This window comes from Urocampus carinirostris, chromosome 17 (assembly GCF_059441175.1).
Source record: "Urocampus carinirostris isolate Australia breed hairy pipefish chromosome 17, RoL_Ucar_1.0, whole genome shotgun sequence".
In the NCBI taxonomy this organism is placed as follows: Eukaryota; Metazoa; Chordata; class Actinopteri; order Syngnathiformes; family Syngnathidae; genus Urocampus; species Urocampus carinirostris.
In genome coordinates this window covers 9,262,515-9,288,447 of record NC_142365.1, presented here as the reverse complement: position 1 = coordinate 9,288,447, position 25,933 = coordinate 9,262,515, and positions in this window count along the sequence as shown.

Sequence of the window (25,933 nt, the reverse complement as noted above, 5' to 3'; positions counted from 1 at the left end):
CTTGCCTCATGGCTGAAAAAGGCGGACAAAACCTTTTCCCTGCTCTGAGTTGTCTGACATTTTGCTTTCACTGTCAACACAGTAGGCAGCACGGCGGCGCAGTGGTTAGCGCGTGTGCGGCGCAGTTCTAAGGTCTTGGGAACCTCCTGTGTGGGTTCAAATCCAGCTACCGGACTTCCTGTGCGGAGTTTGTATGTTCTCCCCGTGCTTGCGTGGGTTTCCTCCGGGCACTCCGGTTTCCTCCCACATTCCAAAGACATGCATTTCAGGTGGATTGGCCGGTCCAAATTGTCCCTAGGTGTGAATGAGCGGGCGAGTTGTCTGTCCCTGTGTGCCCTGCGATTGGCTGGCAACCAGTTCAGGGTGTCCCCTGCCCACTGCCTGATGATTGCTGGGATGGGCTCCAGCACCCCCGCGACCCTACTGAGGATAAGCGGTGCAGCTAATGAGATGAGATGAGATAAGATCAACACAGTATACTGTATTTCCTTGTGCAACTCTTCACCTCACGTTTAATGATCGTTTTCATGGATTACTGCCCCCTAGCCAATCCCAGTTTGAGAAACGAGTGACGTTCCTCAATGCCACAATGAAACAAGTCGAAAGCCAGAAGAGGAGAGTAGAAGTGGACAGGATCAAAAAACGGCACAAGGCCAGGGAACAGACGGGAGCAACAACAGGTGTGAGTCAGGGTCGAAAAAAACTTGCCTAGAGTAAACTGAGGTTTGCAGACGGACTGACCACAGGTGACAGAAAGGAGTGGGTTTAATTAGGGATAGGGGAGCCAATCAGAGTCCGGGGCAATTGCCGCCAAAGGAGCGGGCACAGATGATTCACATCAGTAATCATGACATTTAGCTATATTAGCCTACTTTCAAAATGACTAAATCGGATGAAGTGTATCCTGTAGAGAATGATGCACTGTCACTGCTCTATTGCATATTAATGAATTACAATATGTTTCATTTTGTCATGATTACTGATTAGCCTCACCTGTGCCCGCTCATTACGCGCCAGCCGCTGCGGGCTACCTGATTGGTTCGCTGTCCTTTTTTAAGCCCCGTCCTGTCACTCTCCAGTTGTCAGTCTGTCAGCAAACCTCTGTTGTTAAAAGGCAAGCATTTTTATACCCTGACTCTTGCCTGTACCGTTTTTGCACCCATTTTTCCACCCGTCTGTTCCTGATCTCCCCATTTGTCTCCGGCTCCGACCTGTTTTTGTATCAGACCACGCTTGCTCTCCTGTCCTGGCTTATGACCCGTTTTTTGATCTTGACCATGTTTTTGCCCTCCTGTCCCGGCTATTGACCTGTTTTTTTCGTCCTTGACTGCGCCATCTCCCGCTTCCGTATTCGATCACGATCCAATTGCAATTGCCGCTTGCTTCCCGCGTCCAGCGAGCACTGGATCGCGGGAGCTGCCCTTTCCTTTCTATCTATGGTTAACGCTACGCATTTGGGTCCTGATTCCGTTCTGGTCGTGACACATTTATTTGATAAAATGAAAGCAATACGATTTTTGCTGTCATTTTCTTTGAAAAAAACAACTTAATCTGGTAAACAAAGGATTGCAATAAAAGGTAGCATGCATTTGTAAAAAATAAAATAATAAGGTCAAGTAAATAAAATCACATCAATGCAGTTTGTACTCTATTTCTGTGCAAATGTCAAACAAGTCAGTGCATGGGTAAAACACAGCAAAATACTCTTCTCCTTCTCATTTGATTCTAAAAGCAGCCATCCCCAGGCCTGAACAACTAAACATAAATGATACCTACAAGTGTCATTCAAAATATATACTGTTAAAAATCAGGAATCACTTCATTAAAAACGGGTACTCTGTATGACTTTTGTGTTGAAATTAGGAGTCCAGGGTTGGGTAAAGAAACTAAATATGAATAAAACTACTAATTTTTGTGCAGGCTTGGGGAGTAACGGAATACATGGAACGGCAAAAATGATCTCGGCAATCTGTTTGGATTTATTTTCATTTTGTTTCTGTCGCATTTTATGTTAGTTTTGCCGGAGATCAAAGCCAGGGGAGAAAGCTTACCACGTGTTGTGAGTCATCATTTTATTCATATTTAGTTTCTTTTGTCTTTTATTAGCATATTTGGTATTGGAGTAATCCAACAGTAATTGAAAGTAATCCAGTTAAAGTAACCCTACCCAACCCTGGTTGTGACACTGCCGCTTTGAAACGAGTGGTGCTTGCGCTTTGTTCGGCTCTAACAGGAAAGACTGGAGAGAGACAAACGAGCGAAGGAGATGATTTACTACTTGTCTCATGATTACATAGTAATCCTTGGGTAAGAAATGTAACATTTATTCTGCAGCAAGAGTCAGCAGCCTATATACCGTATTTTCCGCACTATAAGGCGCACCGGGTTATAGGGCGCACCCCGAAAAAATAGTTTTTGGTCCTATTTTTGACATACATAAGACGCACCGGATTATAAGGCGCTACAATGGGAACGTCGACAAAACAGTCAGATAGTTCAGTCCAACTTATTACCCCCTTAACATTCCGAAAGCTTGCAAAGACGCAAATACGTGTCGAGAACACGTGCGGATGCGATGTCCGTACGATGTCACTCAAATGCATCGTTCCAAATATCATTCTGAAGGTTAAAGTCTTGGGATTCAAGAAATGCCAAACATTTCTTAGTTTCTATTTTCTTTTTCACTCGCAACTTTACTGTGCATGTGACAATAAACACTTGGAATTGAGTTGAATTTAAAAATAGACACTCCATTCCATCCATTATCTACACCGCTTATCACAGAAACATCGAGTTCAGTCTGAAACAAGATACAGGGACAATATAAAACCCGGAGTAGCTCACCGAAGTCGTTGTGTTCATAATAATGTGCAGCCAATGTCCTCTTATATCCGTGAGTGCAGTAAATCCAGGAGAATAAAATATTTACAAATACAGAATAGAAAAAAATGCTTTCTCTATGCCGTCAGCCACGTGCTATACACATTCATCTTTTTCGGCCAATTGCAGGCTTTGTTTTGCCGTTTAAGCCAATGCCAGCCTGTAAATGATAAAAAGGATCCTCCCCTTGACCTCCGAATAACTTTAGCCAATAGTGATCGATTCAAATGATGAATGACACATTGGTTAGCCAATGAATCGCCGGTAAATAAATCCCAGCATACACCGCGTACTACTTGGCGCTCGGGGGAAAATCTAGTCGGCGGCTGCTGCATTAGTTGCAAGACTTTGCGACTTAATATTGATCCATAAATAAAGCGCACTGTATTATAAGGCGCATGGTCAGCTTTTGAAAAGAATAAAGGCTTTTAAGTGCGCCTTATAGTGCGGAAAATACGGTAATTCTTTTTGTGAGTACATATGGCTCGGAGATTAGCTAGGACATGTGCAAATTATATTATGGCTTCCTGCAAAGCCAGAAGGATACCCACTTAATATTGGTTCGGTCCAGTATATATAGGACAAAATTTTAACTACAGTTTATAGTCACACCAGCAGATCCTGTTTTGGCTCTAAGTCGCTAAATAATCCTTCATATGGAAGCTAATCAAACATTCTTTGTTCATTGTTGAGACACTTCTTAATAATAACTCACAGAACAAACATTAACCCAAAACAAACCTTTTACCCAGAGGTTCTAGCAAAGCACCTAAAGCAATTTGATTGGGTGAGCAGTAGGAATGGGCGGAGCTATACACAGAATAGGACCCTCTTTCTCCTTTGCCGTCTGCACTGAAGGTAAATACGTTGGTATCCTCATTTTCTGTATTTTGTGACATTTTTACGAGGGAACTTTGCTCGCACCTGTTTTGAAACAATTATTTAGGCTAGCTAAAGTTTATAAATTTCCCACCTACATTTTTTTCGATTGTCCAACATATTTGGAAAGTGCCAGAGAGCCACTCCGCTGCTCTAAAAAGCTGCATAGGGCTCCTGAGCCATGGGTTGAGGACTCCGGGGGCTAAACTAATAGCTTTCTAGAAGCGTGATATTGTGAGACACAGCCTTCAGGATATTCTGTAATGGCCTCCCAGTATGTTTGGGAGCCTAGCGACAACTAATTGCTGAAATGTGATTGGTTAAATACTTAAAAATGAAAACACATCTGGAAACTAAGGAGAAGCAATGAAAGGAAGCTGACGGACAATTTGAAATTATTGAGTATGTCTTGATAGACGGGTAGGCGGCACGGTGGAGGGGTGATTAGCGCGTCACGGTACAGAGGTCTAGGGTTTATTCCAGTTACCACAGCCTCCCTGTGTGGAGTATGCATGTTCTCCTCCTGCCTGAGTGGGTTTCCTTTAGGCACATTCCAAAAAAAAAATGCATGGCAGGTCATCAGCGGGTCCAAATTGTCCCTAGGTGCAACTGAGATTTTGTTGCATCCAGTTCAGGGTGTCCCCTGCCCATTGCCCGAAGATGGCTGCGATAAGCTCCGGCACCCCCGCAACCTTCGTGAGGATATGCGGTGCAGAAAACAGATGGATGGATGATTGGGGTATTTTCATGTCAGCAGAGAAGGCCTTGCAGGCCCTCACGGCCCACCACTGTCGAAACTAGTCCAACTAATGTTGTGGCTTTTGTCATTCCCAAAATCGAAATGACGAGCTGAGATTGACCAATAAATAAAAACAGAAATTTCAGGCGGTGGCCCCGGGGGCCTATAAAGTCAGTCTGTGAGCTTCAACGAGCCTCTGTTTAAAGAAAACTTTTATTCCCCTTGACTCGCTTGGCAATATCATTCCCCGAGTTTGTTCCCTGGAACTACTTTCTCTCTCTGTCCTGTCGACGTTCAAAAAAATGCAGCTGTCAGCAGCGTGCGTGCGACCAGATCATCAAAGACACAGCCAAGAATCTTCACACTATTGCTGGATCTTCACAAAAAAAAAAACATTTTTTTCCCCCCAGCTCACAAATTCCTGCCCTGATCAGCCTTTCCCTGCAGGAGGACGACGTTTGCGAAAGACAAAGAACCGCAAACCCCCGGAGATGACACCACGGGCGGCTCGCGTGTTCGTTGTGATCTTTTACGACTGGGACATATTTGCGTGTGTCGTCTAGGAGGGTCCTCCCCCACCCCCAACCAAGGTTTTCGGGTCTTCGCCATCTGCTGCTATTTAGCGCCGTGTCGGATAAACCTAATTGCGCATCTGTGGCAAGTGTCCACGTAAACACATGCGAAGCATTTGCATACACGCGAACTCCGAAGACGCACGCTGGGAAGATTTATTTGTTTGCTTGTTTGTTCATTGTCCGTTCTCAGGGTTGCGGAATGCCGCCCGAAAATTGGAGGCGCGACTCGTAAAACTCGGCGTGTGTTATTATGGATTTCGAGTCGACCTGCGTTTAGCAAAATTCTAGACAAACACTTGGGAACCTTCTAGCTTCATTATGACTCTTCCGCTCAAGTTTTTTAGTTCATTTTTTCTATTTGCTTGCTGTCATCAACACAGCCCCGAAAATCATGGGCTGCTCTCTACCTCGGCCAACAACTCTTTGATCTAAGATGGACATACATGTGGCGGATGAGTAGTTAGCACGTCATCAGCACAGTTCTGAGGTCATGGGATTGAATTCAACTATCAGCCTTTCTGTGCCGAGTTTGCATTTTCTCCCCGTGCTCGCGTGGGTTTCCTCCGGGCACTCTGGTTTCCTCCAAGATTCCAAAAACATGCGTGTCAGGTTAATTGGCCGGTCCAAATTGTCCCTAGGTGAGAATGAGCGAATGAGTTGTCTGTCTCTGTGTGCCCTGCGACTGGCTGGTAACCAGTTCAGGGTGTCCCCCGCCCACTGCCCGAAGATAGCTGGGATGGGCTCCGGCACCCCCGCGATCCTAATGAGGATAAGCGGTGCAGCTAATGAGATGAGATTATATATATATATATATACAAATGATTAGTTGGTTTGTTGGATCCCTTAATCTCTACTAGTTGTAGGTTCCTGTGGTATGTCTTGGGCAAGTGTAGCTTGGTGGCACCCATCCCTCTCCAGGACAACATATGTTTCCAGCCAGTCGGTTTTACTCCATAACCAACTCAACACGCTAAGCAAACTCAAGTGGGAGCTATGAAAAAAAAAGGTTTTAGCTACACTGGATTGAAAAAAAATAAAATAAAATAAAAGTTTTAGCAGTGCATAGGCAAAAAGATTAGACTATATCTGATTAAACTACTTACTGCCCTCTATTGGCCAGAGGGAGCATCTGTTTTCCATGTCATTTAAAAAAAAAATCACAACTTTTGACATAAATGACCTAGAGACTGTTTGCTCTTTATGACATAATCATAAATTTATCGCGGGCCGAATTAAATCATCCAACAGGCTGGATCCGGCCCACAGGCCAGATGTTTGACATACCTGGTTTAGATTCAATATGCATCAGGTTTGTTTCAGTGCTGCCACACGTGGTGAAACATGGTACTACACCAAATGCCTGTCAAACAAAAAGAGAATTTTAACAGAAAATACATATATAAGGGGCTCTTTGTCTTTAAAACGAATAGACATAAAACAAAGATTTTTTCCCAACGTCAGGCTTGAATGTGGAAAATTCAAAGTACCGTATTTTCCGCACTATAAGGCACACCGGGTTATAGGGCGCACCCCCAAAAAAATAGTTTTTGGTCCTATATTTTCCATACATAAGGCGCACTGGATTATAAGGCGCTACAATGGGAACGTCGACAAAACAGTCAGATGGTTCAGTCAAACTTATTACCCCCTTAACATTCCCAAAGCTTGCAAAGAAGCAAATACGTGTCTCAGACATGTACGGAAACAGTGTCTGTACGATGTCACCAATCACTCAAATGCATCATTCCAAATATCATTCGGAAGGTTAAAGTTTTGGGATTCAAGAAATGCCAAACATTTCTTAGTTTCCATTTTATTTTTTGCTGGCAACTGTGTGGACAGCAAAGTAAAAATTTTATGTGCAGGGAAACGGGGTTCTTTACTGTGCATATGACAATAAACACTTTGAATTGAATTTAGTTTAAAAATAGACTCATCACAGAAACATCAAGATAGTTCTAAAACAAGATACCGGGAAAATATAAAGCCGCATAGCTCACCTAAGTTCTCTTGCAGCCATCACGTTCAATAATGATACGTAACCATGGTCTTCTTACAACTGTAAGTGTAGTAAATCCAGGAGAGTAAAATATTTACAAATACAGAATAGTAAAAAATATTTTCTCTATGCCATAGTGCAACCCAACCAACATGTGATTCACATTCATCTTTTTTGGCCAATTGCAGGCTTTGTTTCGCCCCCTTAGCCTATGCGAGCCTGTAAATGATCAAAAGGATCCGCCCCCTTTACCTCCGAATAACTTTAGCCAATAGTGACTGATTCAAATGATGATTGACACATTGGTTAGGAAATGAAACGCCGGTATATAAATCCCAGCATACACCGCGGACGACTTCGCCTTCGGGGGAAAATCGAGTCGGCGGCTGCTTGTCTTAGTTGCAAGACTTTGCGACTTAATATTGATCCATATATAAGGCGCACTGTATTATAAGGCGCATGGTCAGCTTTTGAAAAAAAAAAAGGCTTTTAGGTGCGCCTTACAGTGCGGGAAATACGGTAGTTCCTTTTTGTGTTTGCCGCCACCGTTTGCGTCAAATGTCTCTTCTATTTGCGGCTGCTGCAGCTGTGTCCAATGCTCACCCTCGGCAAAAAGCGTGGCGGCGGTGGCGGCCCCGTGAGGAAATGTGCAGTGTGTGGGGGCCAAACACCCTGGATCCAAAACGTGGAGTCTCAGAAGGCGACAGGAAGTTTCCTTGACTTATTAGGGTTTTTGCGTTTTACGGCCTGTCATCAAAAATTGACCGCTGTGCTCTGCCCAAACCCAATGAGCGGTATAAAAAATGGAGTTTTTGGAGATTTAATCTCACCCATATGTCTGGAATGAAAGCTTGAAAGTGTTGGATAAAAAAAAATCGAGATTTTAAATACCACGAACGGGATTTAAATGGCCCACATCCTGTTTTGTAAGACTTTTTAATTGTAGTTGGTGCTATATGGTTTTAAATATTCTCTAGGTATGGCAAGTTGTCTGGTTGATTCAAAAAAAGTCACAACCAGAATGCTTTGCAATATTTGGTAACGTTTTCTCAGCCATGCAGGCATCCTTTTGTCTTTTGCAGGGAGAGGGAGCCAAAGTCATCCTTCTCCTTCTTCCTACCGCACAACAATCCCCCCTCATTTACCGTTTTCTGCACTGTAAGGCGCAGAAACAGACGCTGCCCTACTTACGAATTAGATGATCATTCGTCAATTGAATTTGTTCGTAAACTGCTACAGTCAGTGTTTCCTCTAAGCTGCGCGCGTGCGCAATTGCGCACTGCTCGCACATTCTCAGCGCACAAGAAAATCTTGCCAGCGCACAAAAATGAGGGCTCAAAATGACTATTTAAGAAGCGACTTAAGTCAAAGTTACAGTGCTTGAAGGTAAAAATAGACGGGTTCCCCCGACGTTGTGTCCTGAATGCGGTATTTTGAAGTCGGGTCGCAGTTGAGTAAAGTTAGTAGAGTTTGTCGAGAACCGGCTTCATCGGCTCGGCTCACTAAAAGGAACCGGCTCTTTCGGGTCCTAAACGGCTCTTCGGGTTGTTTTTGCTTCTTTCATCCCAACATGACCAAATATTATGTAAAATTATGCACAAAATGACTTAAAGGAAGGGGGGAATAGAACAAAACAGAAAAAAATACCAAAATGAAAAGTAGTGAAAAGCTGAGAAAAAAAGAAACAAAAGGAAGAGAAAAAAAGAAAGAAACATTTGGAAAAAAGCCAGAAAAAAAGAAAGAAATGTAGGAAAAAAGTAAATAGAGAACAAAAAGAAAAAAGTAACAGCTCGGAAAAAATAAACACAATGAGATTTTTCAAAGGAAGTTTTAAAAAAAGTGGAAAAAACATGGAAAAAAGAAGAAAAAGTTTGTGTTGCATTCAAATCATTTCCAATTATATCAAGTGAATCTTGTTGCCAACATTGTACTTCCACTAAAAATGTGAATAAGTACAGTTCTGTATCTTACTAAATAAGCCCCCAAAAATGTTAATATTATGCAACAAAATATATCAGGAAATAAAATAAATGGATATCTTGTGAAAGAAAGAATTGTAAGACTAAACGACGTTTGCAGGCCGTACAACCTTTGCAATAGTACATGAATCAATTCATTCAAAAGAGAAAAATCATTTTGCATTGCCGGAAACTCAGCAAAATGTCAAGTTTTGGACATGTTTGATAATGAATTATCTTGCCACACTTGGGATTATGGTTGCTCACTGTTGTTTCAAGCGTTGCTCACCGACTTTGTGTGAACGCTTGGCAAAAATGATGTTGGCAAGCCTTTTGGATTTATTTTCATTTTGTTTCTGTTGCATTTTATGTTAGTTTTGCCGGAGATCAAAGAGATCAAAGCCAGGAGAGAAAGCTTACCGCGTGATGTGAGTCATAATTTTCTTCATATTTAGTTTCTTTTGTCTTTTATTAGCATATTTGGTATTGGAGTAATACAAAAGTCATTGAAAGTAATCCAGTTAAAGTAACCCTACCCAACCCTGCATTTAATGTTATCCAACTGTGAACAACCATCCATGTCTCTGGTTGCCTAGTGATTAAGATTAATTGCTCAAATATATCATCATACATCCAATGCTGTCTGCACATACAGCGCACCGGATTATAAGACGTGCTTTCAAATTTGTAGCCCATTTGGGGTTTTCGGGTGCGCCTTATACTGGAGTAGGAAAAGTACGGTAGTTACCCCCATGCAAAAGTAAGGGAGAAAAGGAGGGAGAAAGGAGAGGCGTGGCCCTGCTGCTGGAAGTGGAGGAAAAAGAGGAGGAGGAAAAGGGGGATGAGGGGGGGAAATAAGGGGGGGGGAGTGGTCCCCTACGAATCCACCAGTCAGTCTGCAACCCTCACTCGGCTCCAGTGTGGATGCTCGAGCAGCCCCAAAACGGGATCCCAAAATCCCCAAACCCCGCAAAAGGTTTTACCGAGAAGCCAACGCGCGCGTTCTCACCTGCCGCGGACACGCGCACGCACGACTAGGAGGGCGACTCTTATGGAATTGTCCTATTTCTTGACCGACTCTTGTGGATGCTGTGAATGCATTATCCTTCTTTTTTCCTTTTTTTCCTGCATCGAGATCGGATCCACATCGGGGGCAGCTTTGCGCGTGCACGTCTGGCACATAAATGTAAGTAGCTCGCCACGCGCACGCGCACACCATGCGCACATGATACCGGCACCGGTAAAGCATGTTAACAAGTTTTCTATTTTCTATCATTTGAAATTTACCATTTCACACGCTAAGGCGTATATTCTGTACCGCATAAGTTTATGACAATTGAAATGATTTAAAGCGATAGTGTGTAATATTGGACCACTAGATGTCAGTATATTGTATTCAATCTGCAGGTTTAATGTGACATTGATGTGCACAGCGTCACCCACTGCAAACCCCCTTTTAATAATGTCCTCCACTGATTTAAAGACGGTGCAGTACAGGGTTGGTGTGGTGCTTATCAGGAAAGTCAACAATGGATTGTTTGCGTTTGTGTGTATTGGTCGGTAAAAACCAACAATTGAGAGTGCCAGGTCCAACATGGAACCCCCCTAGTGCTTTTATCTTTGTTTGAGGCCAGTGCAAGACTACAGTAGACCCCCAAGACCCCCACAAAGTGAAACTGCCATATAGCAGGGGATAGAGACTTATGGTAATTAGCGATTGTGTTCCAAACCCCTAGTACCCCAGATTAAAATAATAGGTATTATTTATGTCAAATGTGCACATACACGATAAACTAAGATTATTCATAAACAAAAATGTAAAGGAGAAATGTATTTATGGTTGGTGTGGCGTGACTTGAGCTGGTTGAGTAGAGTGGCGGGTGGATGCAAAAGGGGGAGTGAGCAACAGTTGTTTTTAAAACTTCCACTGCCATGCCCCCAAAGACTTCCCTGCTTTAATCGCCTCCTTTTTGTAATAATCGGGCCAATTGTTGATCGGTTACGGCCATGCAACTTAGCGAGGGTAGTCATTTGTGCGCCCCTATTATATTTCTTGATAGTTCCAGGTTTTGTTTCAGTGGTTATCAAGTTTTTGCTTCTCTGTTTAGCATCGCTGCAAACTTTAGAACCCACTGCAAATAAATACAGTACAAAAAAAATAATTGTATCACTGAGACAAAAAATCTTTATGAAGCACACAATTTCTGAACTGAATAAAGAGAAAGGCATTGTGGGAGGTAGTTCTGCCAATTGTGTATTAGCCTTTTCATGATGCTGTAATGCAAACCAATAGCAGACAAGCATTTTAAATGACTTAATCAGTAGCAGACAGACATCTTGGGGACATACCTTGCTATATGCATGAATACCACAACATTTGAATTTTCTGCGGTTTTCAGACTACAAAAATAATATCATATGACAAGGAAAATGCCGTAAAGAGAGGTAAAAAAAATCAAAAAGATTTCTTAAAACAAAAACAAAAATGTCAACCATCTACTATATAAGCTAATTCATCCTTTTCAATTTTTCTTCATCAGTTTACAACAAAACAAGCTAAAATATGCTAAATAGAGTAAGGTTTTATTTTTGTTTGTAGTGCATTGTTATGTCTCTCTGATTGTTTCCTGCTTTCTGTTATTTGCCTTTTTTTCTGAGAGAGACAAAAGTCGGAAAAGTGACTAAGCACATTTCGTTGTGTAAAACTATTTGGCGGGGACAATTTGGATCAGACGTGGATAAAAAACATAATATAATTTTGCTGCTTATGTTCAACTCCAATCTCTCATTCGACTATTTATAATTGATCCCAATACGAAAAACACATGAAAACAGTTCCTCCTGTATAAAACAATAAAATCAGCACTCATTATTATTACACTGCAAAAAATAAACACCTCCCTCAATTGCAGAAATACTTAATAGAAATACATAATTAATTTGGAGTATTTCTATTCATATTTAAAGATTTTCTATCTTGCGTCCCGAATGTTTAGTCAAGTCATGTTTATTTGTATAGTCGATTATTTATCAAATAGGTTGATCTTAAATGCATTGTAACCTTGCATATGATGATCAGTGTAAAAAAAAAAAAGTCAATCAATCAATCAATCAATCAATCAATCAATCAATCAATCAATCAATTGATCAATCAATCTATCAATCGATCCAACGATTGGTCAATTAATCGATCAATCGATCCATCGATTGGTCAAGCAATCAATCGATTTGTCAATCAATCAATCAATCAATTGATTAATCAATTGACCAATCAATCAATCGATTGGTTAATCAATCAATCAATCATATAATCAATTGATCAATCGATCAATCAATCCATCGGTCAATCAATCAATCAACTAACCAAACGATCAATCGATCGATCAATTGATCAATCGATCGATTTGTCAATCGATCAATCAACCAATCGATCGATCAATCGATCGATCGATTGATCAGTCAATCGACCAATCAATCAATTGATTGGTTAATCAGTTAATCAATCATATAATCAATTGATCAATCAATCAATCAATCGATCCATCCGTCAATCAATCAATCAATCAATCAATCAATCAATTGATCAATCAATCGACCAATCAATCAATCAATTGGTTAATCATTCAATCATTCAATCAATTGATCAATCGATTATTCGATCAATAAATTGATCCATCGGTCAATCAATCAATCAACTAGCCAACCAACGAACCAACCAACCAACCAACCAACCAATCAAAAAAATCAATCAATCAATCAATCAATCGAAATAAAAACAATCCTCCGAATAAGCAAAACGACATTAAACAGCAGAACTTGGCTCATTTTAGGAATAGTTTGAATCAGAAATATTCAAAAAAAGAATACTTGTTTGCATCATTTAGTGCCCCATTGTGGTAAAAAAAATCATTTATTAATGAATAATAAGCAAAAACACGCGAACTATCATTTAAATGTGCTTTTTTTACTTATTGTTGGTTTGAGATATTTGCATTTATTTTAATAACATGAGGATCACCTACGGGGAGCTGACATGGTTGTCTGGCGTCTTGCTGCTATGGGTAGCCCCAAAAAAGGAAACCCTGTCTGATTTTCCCTTTTTTTCCCTTTTCCCCTTTGTTTTTCTCTTTCTTCCTTTTTGTCATCTGTTTTTTTTCTTACTTGAATCTCTTTCATTTTTTCTCTAATTTTTTCTTTGTTTTCTTTTTTTCTTCCGTCGTTTGTATTTTGTTTACCTTCTTTTTATTTCTTCCTTTTATTGTTCTCACAATATTTTTCTCTTTTTTTCTTCCTCTATTTTGTCCTTTTTTATTTTTCCATCATTTTCTTTTTCTTCCCCCATCTTTTTTACTCCGTTACTCTTTCGATTTAATATTTTTACTTTTCTCTTCTCTATTTTTTTGTGTTCTTTCTCTTTTTTTTTCATTTTTCTCTTTTACCTTTTTTCACAAAACCCCTAATCCTAACCCCAAGCAGTAAACATTGTCGCTTTTGAGTTTTTGTTCTTCCTTGTGCTTTTCAGCACTTGTTTTCAGTTGCACTATATACCGTCCTTGGTTATGTTCACACTCTGAACCACATTCTGATGATAATCATATTTGAATGTTTATTTTTCTATTTATGTATGTAATATTTCATATTTTTATATATTTTAAAGTGTTCTAATGGAAAATTAAAGTGAAAATTGAAAGTATGCGTCTTATCTTTTGTTTTCTTCTAGCAGCAAACAATTAACATGTTTACTGCAAGAGAACGCTCGATGGGGACTTTGTTCCTCAAAGGTAGAACAGTGTTCTGAATTTATGGTTTGCACGTATATAGCGCTGAAGACCTCCCAAAGTGCTTTACAATGTGCTTCACACTTACCCATTCACACACCAATTGTAGCATCAGCCATGAAAGCCAATTTACCTCCTTTGACGTATAACACAGGAGCTGGGAATCGAACCTGTGACCTCTTGATTCCGAGACGAATGCTTTACCTCCTGAGCTATTTTCCAATTTTGAAGACGCACTTTCAAATTTCTGGCCAAATTTGGGGTTTTTAGGTGCACCTAAATATTATAATATCATAATATTTGCTCTGGGCAGCACGGCGGCGCAGTGGTTAGCGCATGTGCGGCACAGTTCATGTCTTGGGAACCTCCTGCGTGGGTTCAAATCCAGCTCCAGACTTCCTGTGCGGAGTTTGTATGTTCTCCCCGTGCTTACGTGGGTTTCCTCCGGGCAGTCCGGTTTCCTCCCACATTCCAGGCCGGTCCAAATTGTCCCTAGGTGTGAATGAGCGAGCGAGTTGTCTGTCCCCGTGTGCCCTGCGATTGGCTGGCAACCAGTCCAGGGTGTCCCCTGCCCACTGCCCGATGATTGCTGGGATGGGCTCCAGCACCCCGCGACCCTACTGAGGATAAGCGGTGCAGCTAATGAGATGAGATGAGAATATTTGCTCTGTGCGACGTCAAAGGTTATTCTCTAAACTGCTCATCGATGAGAATTCCCCTCGGAAGCGCATTTGATTAGCGACGCCCCCGGAAGGGAAGGGGGGGTGCACCGTTGCCATGACATTTTTTTCTCGTCACCACGGTGGCCAACGGACCCGATGGCCCATTGTCAGGGAAAAAACATGAATATGCCTCCTAGCCAGAATTTTGTACAATTTCTTTGTATTTAAACTGGAAAAAGAAATACTGATAATTAAGCCAACCACTTTGTTTTTCTAGCCGAATGGTTCCAGCCAAGATTTTTCTTATCAAGTCATGTTTATTTGGGACGCCCTTAATCACAGGGAGACTCAAAGGGCTGCTCAGACTACAGACCATTACAGACTACAGACGCTACCCTACTTCAGACCAGATTTCGGACGATCGTTCGCAAGTTGATTTTGTTCGTAAATTGCTTCAGTTGTCATGAACCAGAACAGGATCAGGACCCAAACGCGTGACGTTTCTCACACAAGCCTTTTATTTGCCTTCCGGCAAGCGCTACAGGTCACACAAAACAAAAACAACACAGACTCAGAGACAGTTTCTTCCCTAGAGCCATTACCACCCTAAACAGACACCGCACAAAAAACTGAAAAACTCTTGGAAAAATACTACCTCATCCGAACGTAAAATGGTACTCATGTCTACGTTTTTTGCACAAGTTGACTGCACTATGTTTACTGCTCACCTTGCACAATGTTGACTATTATTTTGCACTATGATGACTATTTTTGCACCAAATGCAGATTGCACAAACCCTTACGATACCAAACTGTATGTAACATCCTACGTGCCGACATTTCTTGTGTAAATATTGTGTAAATTATAACTATAACCTTATCCTCCTTGTTTTATTACCTTATCTTCTCCGTTCCTTTATCTTCTTGTTTTTTTTTACCTCACTGTGAATGTGTGAACCTGGAGTGTCATGCCCAATTTCGTTGTCACAATAGGTTAACCCATTTTGTAACAATGACAATAAAGGTATATTCTATTCTATTCTATTCTATTTTGCGGGAAATGGGGAGTCATGCACGTTAGGCAGCAGTCTGGCGTGAAATGATAGGAAGCCAGAGGTCGACGAGATCGATACCGATTGCCCGAGTAGATATCGGACGGATGGGGTCGATACCGGACAGGATGGGACAGACAGGATTGATAATGAAACAGGATATCGAAAATAAACAGGGCAAACTAGACGGGAACAAAAACTTGAGAGAATAATAAAGAGGACAAAAATAAACGGGAACGAAACAGGAAACATGAGGGCAAGGAAAAACTCAAAAACCTCAGCACAATGTTATATGATATGTTTGTATAACATATTCCTGAAAAAAAGGCCTTATTTTTGTTTTGTGTTCTCTCTGTAGATGATTAGTAAAGAAATTTCCTTGAATCCGAGAGTCAAACTTTCAAAAGCCAGTGAAAATAATTTGTCTTTGCCCTCGTATGGATTTCAGATCAGGGGATGGTGTAATTCTGTCACGGTTGCCCATGGCGCCCAATTGGCACTGCCCCATTTGGCGCCAGCTGCGGCTTGTTGACTGATTGGCTTCCCTCCTATTTAAGCTCTGCACCCACAAGAGGTGTGTTCTGATTCTGTCCGGTTTCATGCTTGTGTTTCCTGTCCGGTATCGTTCCTGTCTATTTTGTCCTGTTTTATATCGATCTCCAGTATTGTTCCCGGCTATTTTGTTCTGTTTTATTTCGATCTCCAGTGTCTGGTGGCGTTCCTGTCTCGTTTGTCCAGTTTAATTTTTATCTCCAGTGTCTGGTATCGTTTCCGTCTATCTCGTCCTGCTTGTTATGGGACTCCAGTCCCCAGTGCCTGATATCAATCCTGTCTGTCCCGTCCTGTCCGGTATCGACCCCATCTGTATCGATCTCGTCAGCCTCTGGCTTCCTGTTGTTCCACGCCAGACTGCTGCCTTACGTCTTCCGCCCAACGATCGCCGAATCACTGGCGTTTGGGTTAACGTGTATGACTGCCCCATTTCCCGTAAAATAGAGCTTTTGTGAGAAAAGTCACGCATTTGGGTCCTCCTGTTCCGGTTCATGACCAATTCGTAGTCTTTTAATTATGGGTTTTATAAATAAACATGGCTTGACATAAGAATGCAAGCATCACTTATTTTCGTCGATTATAACCACGACCCTCGATTCCATTGTAAGTTGAGCGCAGTGTGTGGTGTAACAGTTGACTGATCGGGGCTCATGTGTGGTCTCATTCATTTTTTAAGAAGGCTCAACTTACTTGCTTTGTTTTTTTTCCATGTTTTTTTTTTACAAGTCGACCGATACACGACAAAAAGGCGTCATTTTAAAACAAAAACAGAGAAGAGGCGACATCTTTGATCACTCGCGAAACTAGTGTTGGAGAATGGGCCGGTGCCGATACCAGGTACCGATAACGATACGTTTTAGCACAACAAATAATTAGGTACAGTTATATGAGGGCAGTATTCCGAAGAGAAATGGAATATTCCCAGTATTCCGGCGACGTAAAACCATGTAGACACTCACAATAATTCGATTGAGCTCTTTGACCGACTTTGAGTTTTCGGATTGCGATGTTTGGGTTAGTCCGTTCGTTTTCCGATTGCTCGTGCATGTATATGCATGCCAGTAATCCGATCGCTTGAGCAGACTTTTAAATCTAAACTTTAGTAGACTCTGAAAATAAGAGGAGAAGACATCAATGGATTTTGAATTTGCGAGGATGACCGGGAGAGAAGCTTTCAAATAAGAGAATTCCATTTCATCCTAAAGCCCTCAACTCAAGCCCTTTAAAAATATATATATATATTATAATTTTCTGTTTATTCAGTGTTTCAGACAATTGAGGGGGACATGGGGGTCTCCATGAAAAACGACTTGTATATATGCCATTGCCCACCCAGACAACACATTCAACCATACAGGCACACCATCCAGAAAACTAAAACAACTGATTAAGTAAATAAATATGATATGAAAAGGGGACGAACATGTATTGTAATAATAAAACATCTAAATTGAAAAGTTATAAACAGTAATAATCTCATCTCATCTCATTAGCTGCACCGCTTATCCTCAGTAGGGTCGCGGGGGGTTCTGGAGCCCATCCCAGCAATCATCGGGCAGTGGGCAGGGGACACCCTGAACTGGTTGCCAGGCAATCGCAGGGCACACAGGGACAAACAACTCGCTCGCCCATTCACACCTAGGGACAATTTGGACCGGCCAATCCACTTGAAATGCATGTCTTTAGAATGTGGGAGGAAACCGGAGTGCCCGGAGTAAACCCACGCAAGCACGGGGAGAACATACAAACTCCGCACAGGAAGTCCGGTAGCTGGATTTGAACCCACACAGGAGGTTCCCAAGACCTTAGAACTGTGCCGCACACGCGCTAACCACTGCCCCCACAGTAATAATCAACTAATTTAATAATGATAATAAAAGAAAGAGAAAAATTAACGAAAAAGGAAAAAAACAATAGATAAATAGGGAGGCGCTTAGAGGTAATCTATGATAGAAATTCTATATCAATCTGCAGGGTGGTTACCAGGTCTCCTTGCCTGCCTGTGGGGAGCAACTGAGGGAGATGCTGATTTTCTCAAGCTTCACATCTTTCCCCCTTTTTATTTAATCTTCAACAGTTCAGCCCCAAAGGGTGTGGAGATCAAAGAACAGCAACACGATTGGCCGATCGCAGCAATGATGTAATAGTCAAAGCAGTATAAAATGGTATAAAAAACCTGTATTGATTGATTTTGTTGGGGCATTTTCGTTTGATTTTACGGCCCCATGGCAAACGTGCTACAGTTGCATCCATCCATGTATAGTGTACTTGTAGAACAGGGACATGTGATACACGCCAACTCTGACTGAGTTGCTAAAAAAAAACGTGTATTTATTGATTTTGTTGGGACAATTTTGCTTGGTTTTACGCCCCCATGGTAAAAATACTACAGTTGCATCCATCCATGTATGGTGTACTTGTAGTACAGGGACATGTTATACACGCACACTCCGACTGAGTTGCTAAAAAAAACTGTATTGATTGATTTTGCTGGGACATTTTCATTCAATTTTACACCCATATGGCAAAAATACAACAGTTGCATCCATCCATGTATAGTGTATTTGCAGAGCAGGGACATGTGATACACGCAAACTCCGACTGAGTTGCTAAAAAAACCTGTTTGATTGTTTTTGCTGGGACATTTTCATTCAATTTTACACCCATATGGCAAAAATACAACAGTTGCATCCATCCATGTATAGTGTATTTGCAGAGCAGGGACATGTGATACACGCAAACTCCGACTGAGTTGCTAAAAAAACCTGTTTGATTGTTTTTGTTGGGACATTTTCATTCATTTTTACACCCATATGGCAAAAATACAACAGTTGCATCCATCCATGTATAGTGTACTTGTAGAACAGGAACAAATGATAAACACAAACTCTGACTTACTTGCGAAAAAAGTGTGAATTGATCCATTTCTCCAGGAATTTCTGTCTTATTGTTATTTACCCCAACGGTAGAAACGCTACAGTTGTAGACATCCATATATAGTGTAAGTAAACGCTTTTGACTTATATGAGCACTTCTTGTAAACACAAAAACGAAGCAATAAAGCTCACTTTTGGGGTAAAAAAACGTAGTATTTTGTTGTATATGGGGTTATTCGTTTGTCTCTAGGTAAAATATTCGTTCGGGTTGCTCAGAAATTCAATGCTGTCTTCAGTTTCTAATAATATTATTGCCTGCATGTAAACGCCGCCAATATTTGCAAATACTGCAATTAAGGCAGCTGCTTTAGACTGTTGTTCTCTAGTCAAATAAAAGGTTAAACCCCTCAAAATATCATTTAGGTTCTAATTCCGTCGCGTTTGTATTCAATGCTTCGATTTAATAATCTTAAGAAAACAACTGTAACTAAAAATATTACTGGACAAATCCCTGCAAGCTGGTCTGTCCTGGTCGCTCTAATGCTTTTCACAGAATTGGCCCCGCTTCTTAAGGCCAAACCAAATAAGTGGAAGGGGGGGAAAAATGTCAGGCTGCTTCTGGCAGGGCTGCAGAATCAAGTAAAAAATCGGATTCTGAACTGGAAACTTTAAGGAAAAATAACTTAGGGATGTTTTTTTTTTCACCTTTGTGTAATTTTTCACTCAATAACTCTGTTTTTACATTGAAATAATTTCGTTCCCTTTTTCGGGATAACTTTTGTAAGGGTCTAAAACGCCACCTTCCTCCAAAGGGCGCCAACCAGGAAGAAGTGGCAGGACTGTGCACGCCTGGGTCCAATCTCCCTTTGTACTGTCTATAATCATCCCAGGCCTTTGTATAGGGATTTATGTTTTTTATTTGTAGGTTGTTTTTAATCACTTATTTATTTACTACTTCATCTGTTGGTTTTGATAATTTCTTATTCAATGCCAGATGTTTTTCTTCAATTGCCAGCCAATATTTGCTAATTGAACTCATTTTCGTGGGCCTACAGAAAGTTTTTGTAGCTATATGTGTATAGCACATATCAAAAGAAAGTTTGAACCCTCATCTTTTCTATAAAAACTGGCATTTATTGTTGTTTGGTAAACAACAGTCAAGCATTGCTAATTTTCTTGAAAATACTTGTTTCCAAGAAAACTACTAAGAAAAACAGTTTTTATGTTTTTATAAAAGGATGCATTTCAAGCAGAACTTTCACTAGCATTTGTGATACATCCAATACCTAAACAATGCTTTCCATAAACACAAAAGCAATTTGCTTGCTAAATAATATTTTGTTGCAAGAACACTGAAGATATGTGTGAACGATGTATGAACTTTGCAATAACTAACACGATCTCGGTCAACATGGTGATCACGTTCCTGGGGAACTGCACGAAACGTCATCCCTCTCTGAGCAGATGATGACAATCGGACTTCGTCATCTTTTTTATGAAAGGAATAAGCTCTGTTGAAGAGTTAACTTCCTATTACCATTTTTCCAAATCTCACGACACTCACCAAACTGCTTCACTACACCTACTCACCATATGGGAGCGCATAAACACACTAGGAAGTTGGGCTTCTTCGATGTGTGGACAGAGAGCTGATCAAAGCCACTCCTGCCATCTAAAATAACTCCCAGAGGTTTGATACTTACCGACAAACAGCGGCAAACCCTTTATAATAGTTTTTAAAGGTACATTGCGTATCGTCAAATACGGACGAAAATCAGTGCCAAATGAGCACAGCATAGCAACAAGATGCCAAACAAACATGGTGGGGACTACCAGGTACGGATTCCCCTATGTAAAAGAAATACAAATTTCTCGATCTATGATTTTTTTTATAAAAAACTAACATGGGTGTGATGGTTAATGTGTTTTTATCCATTAGTCAAATCCATGTTTTTTTCAATTTACTGAATGAAGGTTTTTTGTACCACTAGGAGGCACTAAATGTGTCGTTTTAAAATACAACGAGAAAAACATATTTTCCAGTTTTGCCGCTCAGGGACAATGCTTCTTAAAACATATTTATACGCAATCGCATTGAATGAGTTGCCTCCGTTCCTGCTTCCCTGCATTTGGGTCCTCCCGCCAAACTCAAAAGATGGTCGAAATCCCAAAACTTTTTGGCTTTATCACCGACATTTTCCTATGTTTTGGATTGCCGCTAGAGGGAGTTACTCATTTTCGATGATGTCATTGATAACCTTGACAAACTTCGGTCAGCGCGTCCTCCAAACGTGCCAAAAACTAAAAAGTACAGCCACATCCGTGGCCTCCACATGTGGAGGGCAGCAAGCGTAACAGAGGGGCCGTCGTTACGCCCCCCCTTCGGGTCCCCGGGGACACATAGAAGGATTATTAATGGGGCCTCCTCGGGGAGCTGGTAAAACTAGCACATGTGGTCACGGTCAGAGGGAAGGCGCAAGTTGCTTAGTAAATCACCCTTTATATTTACTTGTAATATATCTCAAGGAGCACTTGAAAAAATATATCCCTAGGCCGCTCCCCTCCCTTAAAAAAAATCAATCGTAGAAAGGGGTTTGATGATCCTGCAAAAAAAACAACCACCACATACAGTGGAACCTGGGTTTTCGAACGCCTCTCAGTTCGAACAAATCGGAGTACGACCAAAAATTTCGAGAAATTCTTGCTTCGCTGTTGGGTCAAAAAATCGGAGTTCGAACGCCGGTAATGCGCGAGTGCGTACGCTAGGGTGCGATGCTGAGCGGCGTACGGTGTAGATTGCTCTTTTCGTCACCTACTGTTATCGCGTGCGGACGTGCTTCTTTTTGCTTTCGCTTTAGATATCGGTGAACGGAGTGTTTTAGCCCCTAATTATGCCTCCGAAGAAAGTCAGTGAAAGCAGCAAAGTTGCTACAGGTGAAAAAAGAAAAGTAGTGCGTACAACTATTGCATTTAAGAAAGAAATAATAGCCAAATATGAAGGAGGTGTGCGAGTGTCTGATCTTGCCTGCGCCTTCTGCTGACCACCACAAAGGTAAAAAATCCTATTCATAATTATTTTCGTTATCCTTTTTTTAAAATTTTAACACGTTCATGTTAGCGTAATCTTTCGTACGGAAGATTACGATAACGCGAACGTACGATTAGCCTGGGTTAGCTTCGTTTACGTTGAACATTCGAGGTAAACATTCAGGGTGTTGGAACGGAGCCCAACATTGAGGGTGTTGGAACGGAGCCCCCTTTCCAATGAACCGCTCACCAAGCCCTTTGAGACTCTTCGTGATTTAGGGCTATACAAATAAAAATGACTTGACTTGACTTGACTTGAGACCCGGGTGCTAAACGACTTGTAAACGACCTGATTTTTTTATTTTTACACGTTCATGTTAGCGTAATCTTTCGTACGGTAAGAACGTACAATTAGCCTGGGTTAGCTTTATGTTTATGTTAAACATTCAAGGTAAACATTCAGGGTGTTGGAACGGATTAAAACGATTTACATTATTTTTAATGGGAAAAATGATTTCGGTGATCGAACAAATCGGTTTTCCAACAGGGTTCTGGAACGGATTATGGTCGAGAACCGAGGTTCCACTGTAAGTTCTTTTTGCTTGGACCAGTGCTTGCGCCCCCAAGATTGATCTTTTTTAAAAAAGTGATCACAAAATATTGGTAGGGACGAAACAATCTATATCAATGGCAACACGTTAATAATAATAATAATTTCCTTTGTATTGTCATTCTTTGTAACAATGTACACAGAACGAAATGTCGATACACCTGACCCGTTGTAGCGAGTCGATGCAGCCGCAGCCAGAGGGCGCCGCCATTATACCAATTAGGTATGTCTCGGTCGAGGCGCGAACCAGCGACCTCCCAGTCTCAAAGCGGGCACGCTACCATCTAGGCTACTGAGCTGGTAACTCCATCTATGCCAAATCTACGCCTTTCAGCACATTTTCACTGAAGAAAAACTCAATTGTCTTCTCAGAGTGAACAGGTTGTAATGTCTGAAGGTGAGAACTTAGTTAAGTTGGGTTCATGCTGTCCGCTGCCAACATTTCTAACATACCAAGCACGTTTCCCTCCGTGGTCATAGTGAAGTGCTAAGTATGCTTTGTCAAACTATGTCTTAGCTTTCGGGAGGAGACTTTTGTCTGTCTCTTTAGCCTATTAATGTCCGTCTCTCCGTCCGTGTTAAATATTTTTTTCGTGGGGTCACTTGAAGGTTTGCTCCACTTCGTGTCTACACTTCACACTCAATGCTTATATTCTGTGCTATATGAACCGCGTGGAGGTTAAATGAAAACAAAACACCCTGCCAACTAAGGTGCAATTGCACTTTATTCTGGGAAAGTTAAAAAAAAAAAAACTACCCTGAAGTCAAATGCGCTAATGCGCCCCTAAACGGGCCCTTGTGCCCCCCAGGTCAACCCGCCCCACTATTCAAGAACCACTGGCTTCGACTCACACCTCAAAAGCACTGAGAACCTCCAAGAACACCATTTTTTTTCCTTTTAAGCAAGCTAAACCCAAAGGCTAGCATGTTAGCGCATGGTTTCAACATCCAAAACATTTTGGCTTAAAGGACTGCTTTGTACTTAAATTACGATAAAAACAACAACAAACTTTCTTTAAACATGGGGCTGTCCTTCTTTATTTTGTGGAAAGTTGAAGAAGGGAAGACAACACATAACATAGAATTAGTATTTTATTTCTTTGTTAGCAAGATAAACTTGAAGGCTAAATCGTTAGCGCATGGTTTCAACTTCCAAAAACAAGTGGGCTTGAATAACTTTGTTGTACTTAAATTACGACAAAAAGACAAATTACGTGGTTTCAACATTCAGCCGATTGTTCCTGAAATGTTTTTTCAATTACTGTAGTTTTATTTCAAAGTATTTTAAATCATTTCTGCAGTTGTGTTTTTGTAGTATTTCCATAGTATCGTTTTTGTAGTATTTTGATGTTATAAATTATGTTGTATATGCTGACGCCGCTATTGAGTGTGTGTGTGAATGGGTAAGTGTGAAGCACATTGTAAAGCACTTTGGGAGGTCTTCAGTGACTTGAAAAGTGATATATAAATCCAAACCATCATCATTTTTGTAAAAAGTTAAAAAATGGAAGACTACAAATAACATCAATCTTTTTCATTTGTAAGAAAACTAAAAGCTAGCACGTTAGCGCATGGTTTCAACTTCTAAAAAAATTGGGGCATAAAGAACTGCTTTGTACTTATGATATGACAAAAACAACAACCTACTATGTTTCTTTGTGGCAAGTTGAAGAAAGGAAGTCTAAAAATAGCATTTTTCCTTTCTTTGTAAGCAAGCTAAACTTGAGGGATAGCATGTTAGCACATTATTTTAACTTCACAAAACAGGTGGGCTTAAGGAATTTCTTTGTACTTAAATAAATACAAACTTCTCTCTTTGTTTTATAAGCTAAACTTGAAAGCTAACTTGTTTGTCGTATGGTTCTAAATGTTAAAAACAAGGGGACTAAAATCATGACCCCAAAAAAACTTTGTTTCAACATCAAGCTGATTTTATTCTTTTGTGAAAATTGAAAGAATAGAAGACTAAAATTAACACCAAACATGTTTTTCTTTGTAAACAAGCTAAACCTGAAGGCTAACGTGTTAGCGCATGGTTTCAACTTCCAAAAACAGGTGGGCCTAAAGAACTTTTTCTCACTTAAATTACGACAAAAGCAACAACAACTGACTTTGTTTACTGGTGAAAAGTTATAGAAGGGAAGTCTACGAATAACACGTTTTTCTTTCTTCGTAAGCAGGCTAAACTTGAAGCTAGATCGTTAGCGCATGGTTTCCACTTATGACAAAAATGGACACAAATGTTTCAACATCAAGCTGTCTTTCTAAGGTTGGATTTGGAAAAACGAGCTGAAAGAAATGACATGCATTCTACAAATAGCTCGCTCTAAGTTGTTATTATTTATGTAAGCTAACAACAGCTCCCACCCAAAAAAACAGAAAACTAACATGTTAGCGCATAGTTTCCACTTACGACAAAAACGGACACAAAAAACTTTGTTTCAACATCAAGCTGTCTTTCTAAGGTTGACTTTTCTTTTTAGCATGAATTCCATAAATAGCACCTGGTAAAAAAGTTAACTTTTGTATAAGCTCAAGACAAATAAAACAAAAGTTAACATGTTAGCACATAGATCAGGGGTGTCAAATTCATTTTAACTCAGGGGCCACACGATAGAACAAACATTCTGTCGGGGGCCGGACTAGTAGATTAAAGAGAAAGAAAAAGAGAAATAAAGAAATAAGAGAAAGAGGGAGGGAAAAGGAGAGAGGGCGGGACAAAGAAAGAAAAAGAGAGAGAGGGAGAGAGCGCGAGAAACAAAAGATAAAAAGTCGTAAGAGAGGGGGAAAAGATAGGGTGAGGAAGAAAGAAATCCAAAGAGAAATAGAAAGACAGAAGGGGAGAAAAGAGAAAAGAAAGCGTGAAGGGTATGGAGAGAGAAAGAGAAAAGAGAGAAAAGGAAAAAAGGAAGTTGAGCAAAAGAGGTTAAAAGAGAGAGAAAGAGACAAAGGGCAACATAGGAAGAGAAAAAGAGAGACACAGAGAGTGAAAGAGACACAGATAGAGTGGGAGAAAAGGGGTGGAAAAGAGAGAGAGAGAGAGAGAGAGAAATAAATACAAGTACAGTGTTTTTGTGAGAGGCACCTGGCTTTGGCAACATCAAGTTGACATATTCCAACCTGCAGCTTGTTTTTCTCTTGCACTTCTCTGAGTGTTGTCTCGCGGGCCGGATTCAATTTCATAGCGGGCCTTATCTGGCCTGCGGGCCCCCATTTTGACACCTGTGACATAGATTAAACTTTTGATAAAAAGTTAGGTTTAAACAAGTTGTCTGTACCAAACTTCAGTCAAAAAAAATGGTTAAACATTGAACTAAGGTTATATTTTCAAACATGGATGGTAGAA